Below are 10,893 nucleotides of genomic sequence, written 5' to 3' on the forward strand. Positions count from 1 at the left end.
GGGTTAACACAGAACAAGTGTATTTTTTGCTCATGAAAAGTTCAAAGATAATACTGTTTCCCCTCCAAACAGTGGATCTGGGATCCAAGTTTCTTCTATCTTGTAATGCCACCATCTTTAACCTGCTATAAGATTGCTATAGAGTAAAGAAACAACTGATCATTAATATCGTTAGCTCAGAAACAACACACACCATTCCTACTTCCATTCTTTTGGCCATAGTCCTTTGGGCCCAGATAGAGAGAACTTTGAGGATTTCGGTGTCTCACTAAACAACTGCTTTCTGACAATACCTCTCACTGTGGAAGGAGAGTGCACATCTTTGATGGTCAGTTACCTTTGCTGCCACAATGGCCACCTGGAAGAATTGACTAGAGACCTGCCTTGCTTGTGCAAATAAGTCCTCCTCTCCATAGAATACAGTTCAGACCATGGACCCCAGCTAGATAGCTGGGCCCAGCTAACCCCAGATGCATCTTCCTGGTGCCAACTGTAATTTAGTCCAACTCCCCACAAAAGCCTCCAAGAGCCCTGCACACCCATTCTTCACTTTACAGATGAAGAACTGGAACCTGGAGCTGACTGGTGTGTCCAAAGTCACTCAGCTTTGCCAGTGGCAGAGCTGGATCAGAGCCCCTCTCTTGTCCACTGTTTCCATCACACCACACATTATCAAAACCTCCACCAGTGCTCACTTCAGCAGTGCATAGACTAAAATTAGAACAATACGGAGAAGATTAGCATGGTCCCTGCACAAGGATGACATGCAAATTCATGAAGTGTTCCATATAAACAAAACAAAACACCTCTACCAGCTGACTCTTTGGCACCTCCTCTCAATACCCAAATCACCTCCTGTTCTACTGAAGCTGAATTGTCATTGTCCCCATACCCCAAGAGCCTTCCCACATCTTTTACTTCCCCCTCACCTCCTTCACTTGACCCCCAAGTCTCACCTTACCCTAGCAAGTCTTCCACCTGTTAGTCTTGTATCTCATTCATTCTTTCTCCTCAGGTAGCACCTGGAAGTTTTATTCAATACAGAATATCAGAATCAAAAGGGAAGTCAGAGGCCAGGGCCCCATCTCCCTGGGCCTCACCATTAGGAAGAGGGTGCTAACGTGTCCTGAGGTGGAAATGGGTCACCAGCTCACACTGCTGGATGTTATGCAGTTTGAAGAAAGTGGGTTTGAAGATACACCTTCTATTCCATCCCTTCGGGCACTCTTGACACTACCCCTCTGCGCAGCAGCGGGTCCTTCTTGAACCAGGCCACCTTCAGGTGCACACCTGGTCACCATCCCCTCAGCACTATCTCCCTCACACTCAGGGCTTCCTGCCTGTATCAGAGAAACAGGGAAATTCTGGGAAGCTTGCCTTGACTACTTCGTGGAGGGACAAACCTCTGACAAAGAGGGATGGGAACTGATAAATAAATTCTTTCTTTCTCTTTCCTCCAGGTACAGTTCTGAGACACATGTCAAATGGCTTCTCAGGCCGTCACACATGACCAAGCAACCAGCAAGTAGCCCACTCGATGACACGTCTTCAAATTCACTCTCTATGCTGCCTCCCTCCTCTGGCTCTCAAATGTCCTATCTAGTTCCCACTCTCCAGTAAGATCCCCACGCTGGTCCTCGTGGCACACACCTGTAATCCCAGCAGCCCGGGAGGCTGAGGCAGGAGAATAGCAAGTTCAAGGCCAGCCTCAGCAACCTAGTGAGCCCCGAAGCAACTCAGTGAGACCCTGTCTCTAAATAAAATATAAAGGGCTGGGGATGTGGCTCAGTGTTTAAACACCCCTGCCTTCAATCTCTGGTAATAATAATAATAATAATAATAATAATAGTAATAATAATATCATCTCCACATGTAAGTCTTTGTCCTCTTCTGTCAAGGAACCCAGGCTCAGACGGAGACAGAGACTGACCCTGGCAATGACTGCTGCCCAGCTATGTCCCCTGAGAAGGTGTTTATTAATGCACTGTTCCTCTCGGCCTTGTTGGGTCACTAACTGAGCTCCTTCAGAACTTTCTCAAGGGCAATTCATGTTACCCAGGCCAGAGGACACCCATCTGTTTAGTCACCACAGAAAACATAACTGTCAAATAGTCCAGACCCTTGAGCACACCTTACCAGGGCATCTTCTCCCTGTAGGTGAGAAACTTGAGAGGTCACCTGGCCAGAAAGTCCCTCAGTGAGCAGAGAATCCCTAGTGATTCTAGGGGATTCTCAGCTTCTTGCCACATACCCCTCAGCTCAGTCGCTTGAGGACCTCTGGAGGCATCAGAAATGGCCTTGTCAAAGAAATAGTAGGCGAGTCTGCTCAACCAAGAACACCTCTCCCAGAACAGGACATAGATGGCATCAGACATATTCACCCCTGTCACATTCCTATTTTTATGTTTCTGTGTCATTATCATTGTTTTTACTGTTATTATTGTAAAGAGGGCAATATTTGGGGAAACAATTAACATGCTTTTTCTCTTTTGCCTTTCAGAGGATACGACCTTTTCCCTTGGTTGGTCCTGAGCATCCATCTGCCTGGGGAGAGATTAAATTGTTACAGAATAATACAAAAAGAAATAAGAAGTTAATATTCCGCTATTGACATTTAAAATGAGATTTCTCAGCAAGGCACTAATCTTTAGATCCAGGCTATTATCTTGAGAGAGATAGAATTTCCAATTGGCTGAAAGGACAGACTCAGAGGCACAATATCTGGGCCTCATCCAGGTTCTGCCAGTTATATGACCTTGGACAAGTGTGACTGAATTTCTCTATGACTTGGTCTCCTTATCTGTAAAATGGGAATAACAAGAATATCTACCTCAGGGGATTGTTATGAGACTTTAACAAGCTAATTCACATAAAGCATATGTTCAAGGAATGTTCATTGCGGTTTTTTTTTTAGACGCCAAGCGCTGTAACACTTAGAAGTAGTTAGGAAGTGTCTAGAACAAAATATTCAATAAGTACAAGCTGTCATCTTCAAAGTTCCTTGATCCTTCCCTTTAGTGTATCAAGAACCAGCTTTTAGAGTACCAGGGTGTCCAGGAAGCTTCTCGGTGGTGGATGGGGGCTGTGACTCTAGTGAGGACTCTTTCCTTTCTATCCCAAGAGTATGGGAAAAGGAGGTGAGAAAAAGAAAGAAAAGAGAAACTCTCCCCATCATACACATTCCACACCACACACACACACACACACACACACACGCATACGCACCCTAGAGCCTACAGCACACATACCACAGCTATGCTATATACCACAGATGTGTACATGCTACAGCATACATACATACCATATGTCACACATAACACATACCACACATACACACCATAAACCACAAACATGACACATATCATACCACATACGTTCCACAAACCTCCAACACACACATATTATTGGCGCTGTCTTTATGAAATAACTAGAAAATGAAAAGTACCAAGGACATAGAGACCTCATGTGGCAAAGCATAAATGTGAGGGCCAAGTAGCCATCGGGCAGAAGGGGGTTTAATTTGCTTGCCTGTGCTTCTCTCAGCTCCAGATCCTTCCTGGAGTCTCAGCAAAGAGAAGCCTAGGAGCTGCCCTGGGGCAGGGGAACCAGGCAGAGGTGCAGCAGAAACTCAGAAGGATCCCCACCCAGCCAGGAATTCTGAAGTCAGCCTGGGAGTAACACAGGGCCCCCATGGGGCTGAGAGAAAGCAGGTCACAAATCCCTCTAGCTGCCAGCTTCAGCAGTGCAAGCCGTGAGTGGGACTAGAGGCCAGAGATAGAGCCCTGGTGACCTCAGGAAGCTGGGAGACCATCACATGATTCCAAGGCGGGGTGGAGGGATGGGGGAATGTAGGCAGAAGGCTTGGAGAGCCGGAAGACACAGAAAGACTGACTGTTTCCTGGAGGTATTGCTTACATGGTTAACTGGGAATGGACTGAATCCAGATTTTTTCCCCGCTTTCCCAAGGCTAGAGATAAACTAGAGACTCCAATTCCCTCTGGTTTCCAAGATGTGGGTGTTATGACCTTGACATAACATGTATTGTCATTTGAGTGGACACTATCATCTATAGAGTCCTTTTGTTTCCAGGACAGTCCCAGCCAACAAAACACAACATCTTTCTGTAAAGAAGCCCTGACTCTTCTCCCTTCCACCACTCAACCCCATGGATGACCCGTCCAGAGTGGACACGTGGCCCAGCCTGAGACCATCGGAATCTCTGCCCTGGGATTTGGAGATTTCCATACAAGGAAGATGAGGTGTTATTTCTGAGATGTGCTCATGGGATATTTCCAGACTCCCAACCTACTACAGCAACTCATTGGTGAGTCTTAAGTGGATTCAAAATGGCAAGTCCTTAAATGTGAAAGTGATTTTTATACCTAATAAAAAGGGGATGAACCAGGAAGAAGTCATAAGGTAGCCAGATGGGTTGGGGACTCTGAGGGTGGGGAACATATGCCCTAATGAGTGGGAACATACAAAGAGAAGTCTGAGAAGTTCTACTTCGTGCAGAGAACACCCAAAAGTGGCCAGCAGTATTCAAGTTTAGCATGACCAACCTTTGTCATTGTGCACAGACTTTTCCTAAAATAGATGCAATGATTAGAACTTAATCACTAAATTATAACCATACTTTAGTCCTACTTTCTTGAGATTCCCTAAGAACCTCAAGTGGAGTTTGGAGTGTTCCTAAATTCTTGACTCTCACATTATGGACAGTCTCTGAGTTTGTTCCCAGAGATAATCACGTCTATTGAAAGTTGTTTTTATTCCTTCATCTCGTTTCTCTCTGAGGCAACCTTAATTCTAAGTTCTTAGAGGGTTGCTCACTCCTGCTAAGCTCGTACTAGATTCTTTTTTTTTTTTCTGACTTTTAAACCTAACTGGATAGCCTCTAGCTCAGCCCTCAGCCTGGTCATCTGTCCACTATCCATGTGGGCTCCCTCACTTTCTGCTAACTACTTGATTATCTGATCCATCTAGTCAGATAGCACTTTAAGGCTAAAACCTATTAGTTCAACTGTTTTTATTGGTCGCCAATGAAAATGAATCGAGGAGCTTTCGTAAAGAATAGATTCCAAGGCCCCCATTCAAACCTGCAAATACGGACTTCCCTAGGAGCAGCTCAGTCATTTTGGGGTGGGGGGACTCTTCCTTGGTGATGCTAACAGACTTTCCTGATTTTAAAACACTGCTAAGATGTGGTTTATTCTTTAAGAACATTTCAGTATCCTCATGAAAGAAGACAAGTAGATGAGATCACTGAGAGGGGCCAGGGATGGTCACCTAACCACGCTGCCTCCAAGTGGGAGCATGAAGACAAAGTGAAGGAAAATCCCCCTCCACCACTACCTCTGCCTCAACAGAAGGCAAGAGGAGAGAGAGAGAGAGAGAGAGAGAACCATCGGGCCAAGAGTGGTGGTGCATGACTATATCACAACAATTTGGGAGGCTGATGTAAGAGGATCATAAGTTCGAGGCCAGCCTCAGCAACTTAGCAAGACCCTGTCTCCAAATAAAGGGCTGAGGATGTAACTCAGTGATAGAGTGCCCCTGGGTTCAATCCCTAATGAAAGAGAGAAAGAGAGAAAGATCCATCAGGACCCAACCCTATTCCAGATGAGAGATGATGGTGGATTTAATTGGGAGGTGGCCCAGGATGGCCAGAAGTACATGAGTCTGAAATATATTTAAAAGGTACAAGTTGCCAGACTTGCTAATTGAGGGCTAAAGAGAAGGGAAGGAGAACAACTATCAGGATTCAGGCTTAAACAGCTGGGGAGGGTGATGCCACTTACCAAGAGAAGAACAGTCTGGGGAAAGAGTGGAAATCAGGAGTTTCATTCTGGACATAAGTCTGAGCGCCTGGGAGGCATGCGAGGAGGAATGTCAATTAGGGGCTGAATGTGTCAATCTGGAGCTCCAAAGAGAAGTTGGGGCTGGAGATGGAAATGCGTGAGTCACCAAGGATAAAGATATTATTTAAAGCCCTGGGAAGGGATAGAGCCACCTAAGGAGGGGAGGTAGATTCCTGCCCTTCCGGCCTGACCTCCACACTGCCCCCCACTCCACGGGTCACTTTAAGATGCAAATCCAATCCTGGCGTTCTGCTTAAAATTACACAATGACATTTGAGGGTCTTTCTTCTTCTTCTTCTTCTTTTAAGCTTAAATGTTACTAAAAATTTTCTTTAAACTGTAAAAGGAAAAGCTGTGTTAACACGTTGTACATTGACCTAGTTTCACAGAAGAAATTATATAGCACCGATTAAAAGCCAGTACAATATTTGGAAAGTTAAGCAGAAACAGAGAACGCAAAGAAAAAAAATAATGAAGGCAAGCGAATAATTAAATTATTGCAAATGTGTTGCTTTTAACATCACTTTCTCAGAGTAATTAAGATAATTCATATACCCTGTTGAAGATTTTAATTGCTTCAAAGGCCACTCACTAGCTGTGTGACCTTGTAAACCATTTTGACCTGTCGATGTCTCCTTCTGCTTTTTCCTCTAAGGTGGGGATAACGATGTTGACACTGGTTTCCTGGAAAGGTTGTCGAGAAGGCCAAGTGAGATAATGGAAAAGTAAACACTTTGAAAAGTGTGCAGGAGGAGGCGGAGGAGGTTACAAGCTCCTTAAGTTCAGGGACCACAACACATTATACTATGTCCTCTCTGCCTTGCAAAGTGCCTAGAGTTCATTATAAGATTATTATCAGAGAGAGGGGAAAAAATGTTTCAAGGGCTCCCTATTAGCTTCAGGAAAAAAAAAAAATCTCAGCAGAGTCTAAGATTAAGACTTAGATGCAACTGGATGCAGTGGCACACACCTGTAATCCCAGTGACTCCGGAGGCTGAGGCAGGAAGATCGTGAGTTCAAAGCCAGCCTCAGCAACTTAGCGAGGCCCTAAGCCACTCAGCGAGAACCTGTCTCTAAATAAAATATTTAAAAAGGACTGGGGATGTGGCTCAGTGGTTAAGCGCCCCTGGGTTCAATCCCCAGTACCCAAAAAGATGCATATAGTTCCCGAGGAGATCCAAAAAGCAGGCATGGTAGCAAGAAGGATACCACTACCAAAGGCAGTGGGGATAAATTCCGTGAGACATTTACAAGTCACTTCTAGAACCATCTACCTGACAGGTGGCCAGAATATTGACCCACCAGCCCCAGCCCCTCCACACGTGAACTTGTCCTGGAGGACATTAAGCACTCTTCCCTCCCTCAGTGGAGTTTTTCCTGTGGCCTTGGAGATGCCCAGAGGAAGAAAGTAAAATGTGCTTGAGTCGGAACCTGTCGTGAGCCGAGAACCTGAGCTTGCACAGAACCCTCCACCGCGACCCTGCCAAGAGACATGATGCAGGGCACCCAAGGCTGTCTGCTTCTGCCCAACACGTGTCCTCTTCTGTGGTCTGAATGTGTTCTCCAAAGTCTATTTTGCAGGAGCCTAAACCCTTACACAACAGTGTCAGGAAGTGGGACGTTTAAGAGGTGATTTTTTTCTGAAGGCTCTGGATTAATGCCATTATCAGAGGAGGCCTTCACCAGATGCAGCCCCTTAATCTTGGACTTTTCAGCATCCAGAATCATGAGCCAAATAAACTTCTATTGTTTATACACTACCCCGGTCTGTGGCATTCTGTTAAAGCAACGCACAGCAGACATCCCCCACACCAGCTCGAAGCCCTCCTAAGGCAGTTTTCCCTGCCATCACACTCTGCTGAAGAGGCAGCTCCAAGGACTCTCTTTGTCTCTCATACCCCTGCCCACCTCCTTGTGCCACTATTGCCTGGATCAAGGACAGGTATCTATCCCAAGGACAGCCAAACTTGTAACTCATAACTAGATAAGAACAACCAGTCAGGTTTATTCAAGAGAATGAGTCCATCAGCAGTACATATTGAAATGGACGGATGAACAGTTAGGATGGGACTATAAGAATATATCAGGATAGGTAGAACCAGGCACGGTGGCGCGCACTTGTAACCCCAGTGGCTCAGATGGTTAAGGAGGATCCAAAGTTCAAAGCCAGCCTCAGCAACCTAGCAAGGCCTTAAGCAACTCAGTGAGACCCTGTCTCTAAATAAAATACAAAAAAAGGGCTGGGGATGTGGTTCAGTGGTTGAGGGCCCCCAGGTTTGATCCCTAGTATGGGGAAAAAAATAATAAAAATAGGTCAAGTTTTTCAGGGGAAAATTTATCACAAAAGAGATCATTCTTAACTTAGTCTGTATTTGTATGTTTTTTTGTTTGCAGTACTGGGGTGCTCTACCACTGAGCTACATCCTGAGCCCTTTTTACTTTTAAGACAAGGTCTCACTAAGTTGCCCATGCTAGCCTTGAACTTGGGATCCTCCTGCCTCAACCTCCCAAGTATCTGGGATTACAGGTGTGTGTCACCATGCCAATCTTGGACTGTCTCCAAGGTGACCAAGTGTTATCCAACAGACAAAATAAGGTGAACTATGAGCAGACTAAGATGTTGAGAAATTAAAAGGCAAGATGAGGAAGGGTAAGTGAGGATGAAAATAAGACAGGTGGTGGCAGGTAGAGTGGAGATTCCCAAAGAGACAAAGAATTTCCTTAGAGGAAGACCCAAAGCTACCATGATGATGTTGTTCCTGCTGTGCCTGAGGCCAAGTTGAGAGGCTTCCCTATGACTGTCCCATCTGACCATCACACACCCCTTCAGATAAAGTGTCTCAGAGGTTCCAGACACCCAGAAGTCTGTCATTCTCTATTTGTGCCATCTGCTCTGATGTCAACCCTCCCTCAACTTCCCAGGCCACTCTGTTTACCCTTTAAAACTCAGTTCAGACATCAGGCCTTTCTGACTCCACTGTATCCCTGGAAACCTGAGTTACACGCCTTTCCTCTGTCTCCCCACTCCCCATCTCCATTAGAACATTCTTGGAGTTCTGATTATTTATATTCTTGTCGGTACCATTACACAGAACTCCCTGAGGAGGGGAACAATTAAGTACCTGTTCATTTAACAAATACATGTTGAGTGCTAACTATGTGCCAGTCATTCATCAAGACATTGGGAACATAAAAATGGATAAGGCAAACAGAGTTCTTGCTCTCATGGAGCTTACACTTGACATGTTGGATGGATGGATGGAGATTAGTTGGTTGCGTGGACAGAAAGATGAATATGGATCATGGGTGGTTGGGTTGATGGATGAGTGGGCAAGTCAATAAGTGAACGAATCTTTGATGGGGGAAACCCCACTATGCAGTAACAGAAGCCCCCTCCCACTTCAGTTAAACTTTTAGAGTCACCTCTTAGTCCCAGCCCAGATCCAACGCCATCCCTGTATTAGCTCCCTATTACTATGTCATGAATTGCCCTATGACTGAGCAGGTTAAGACAGCAATTATTACCTTAATTTCTTTGTGCCCTAAATGTGCCTAAGACTCAAAAGGAATGACTTGTTTCTGTACCTAAAATCCTCTGAAGGTTTAAGGAGGCAGTGTCTGCTTCCAAGGTGGCTCCCTCACAGGGCTGTGGCAGTTTGGTTCCTGTCTATGGAGTCTCTCCACAGGGCTGCCTGGGCTTCTTCACAACGCACAGTTGGCTTCCACATGAGCAAATAATCCAACCAAGAGAGAGCGAGGCAGCACTGGTAACGGGTTGCGACCCAGCCTCAAGTCACACCCTGTCACTTTCACCACACTCTCGTCATTAAAAGCGAGTTACTCCGTCCGGCCTGTATGATTAAAATTAGACTTTTGTCTTTTGAAGAGAGTAGTGCCAAAGAAGTTGTGGACATATTTTGTGCTCATATATTGGATTGTTTTTTTTTTCTCCAACTTCTGGCAGACTCCTCCCTCCATAAACTTCCCCCCACCCAGTAGAATAGCCTCCCCAGCTTCACCCCATCAGCCCTCTCTAAACAAGTCTTGGCCCTTTACATTTTAAAGATCTTACTGCTGATCCCTACAGAAAAGAGACAACTCTTGGAGCTGTGGTTGTGGCTCAGTGGTAGAGCACTCGTCTAACATGTGTGAGGCACTGGGTTCGATCCTCAGCACCACATTAAAAAAAAAAAAAAAAACAGAAATAAACAGAATAAAGGTATTGTGTCCATCTACAACTAAAAAAATTTTTTAAAAAATGACAAATCTACATAAATTATAAAGTTATAAGACAATTGATAAAGAACCAAAGAGGTTACCATCCTTAGGATTCCCTGAACCCATCGGGTCTTTCAGATTCCCCTTTAGCCAGCCCCACAGGACATCAGTTCTCATCCTGGGACCCAGCGTACTTCCCATCTGGTTGATTGGCAACAATAAGCTTCCTAGGCTTTAGCACAAGGATATCTATTTGACACCTTTCTACACCTGATGGAATTTGGGAGCTCTTCCAGAACCTTCTTCCAACTCTCCTCATTCATTATAGGCACCTTAGGCTATGAGCTGTTCTGCTTTTAACCCTACAGCTGCCCACCCTGGCACTGGATTGTACCTGATCCCTGAGCAATGGCAAAGGAAGACCTGGCTGCAAACCACACTTTCGGATTTCTCCTCTGGATTTTGGGGTATCCTACACAGCTCAGGGTAGGGCACAGCCCTGTCATTTCTTGCTTGAAGAATTTCAATAGTACCCTAATTATTCTCCCTCCAAACTACCCTTCAACCTCAACCAGAGGGCCCTAAGTATATATCTGCTCACTGCTCCAGTTCTTGAGATGCTTCAATGCCTACTATTGCCCCAGGACAAAATCCATACTTGTAGACAAGTCCACAGGCCATTCATGACATTGCTTTGATTCCTCTCCCCTGACAGCTTTCAACCAGAAAGATCCAAGTACACCTAGTTGTCTCACCTGTAGGCCTTTATCCATGCTGTTTGTTCCACCAGGGAAGTTCACCTCCCCTGCCACCA

At 45.3% G+C, this 10,893-nt stretch overlaps 1 non-coding gene across 1 annotated transcript; it reads left to right on the forward strand.

Annotated features, from left to right (window-relative positions):
- The first annotated feature begins 687 nt into the window (after positions 1 to 687).
- Positions 688 to 794, forward strand: LOC124102068 (U6 spliceosomal RNA). The gene has a single exon (XR_006854798.1). It is a non-coding gene; the product is annotated as a U6 spliceosomal RNA (small nuclear RNA).
- The last annotated feature ends 10,099 nt before the right edge of the window (positions 795 to 10,893 follow it).

Source organism: Marmota monax, unplaced genomic scaffold, assembly GCF_021218885.2.
Source record: "Marmota monax isolate L192 unplaced genomic scaffold, Marmota_monax_Labrador192_F-V1.1 WCK01_AAM20220418_F8-fsc00087, whole genome shotgun sequence".
NCBI lineage: Eukaryota > Metazoa > Chordata > Mammalia > Rodentia > Sciuridae > Marmota > Marmota monax.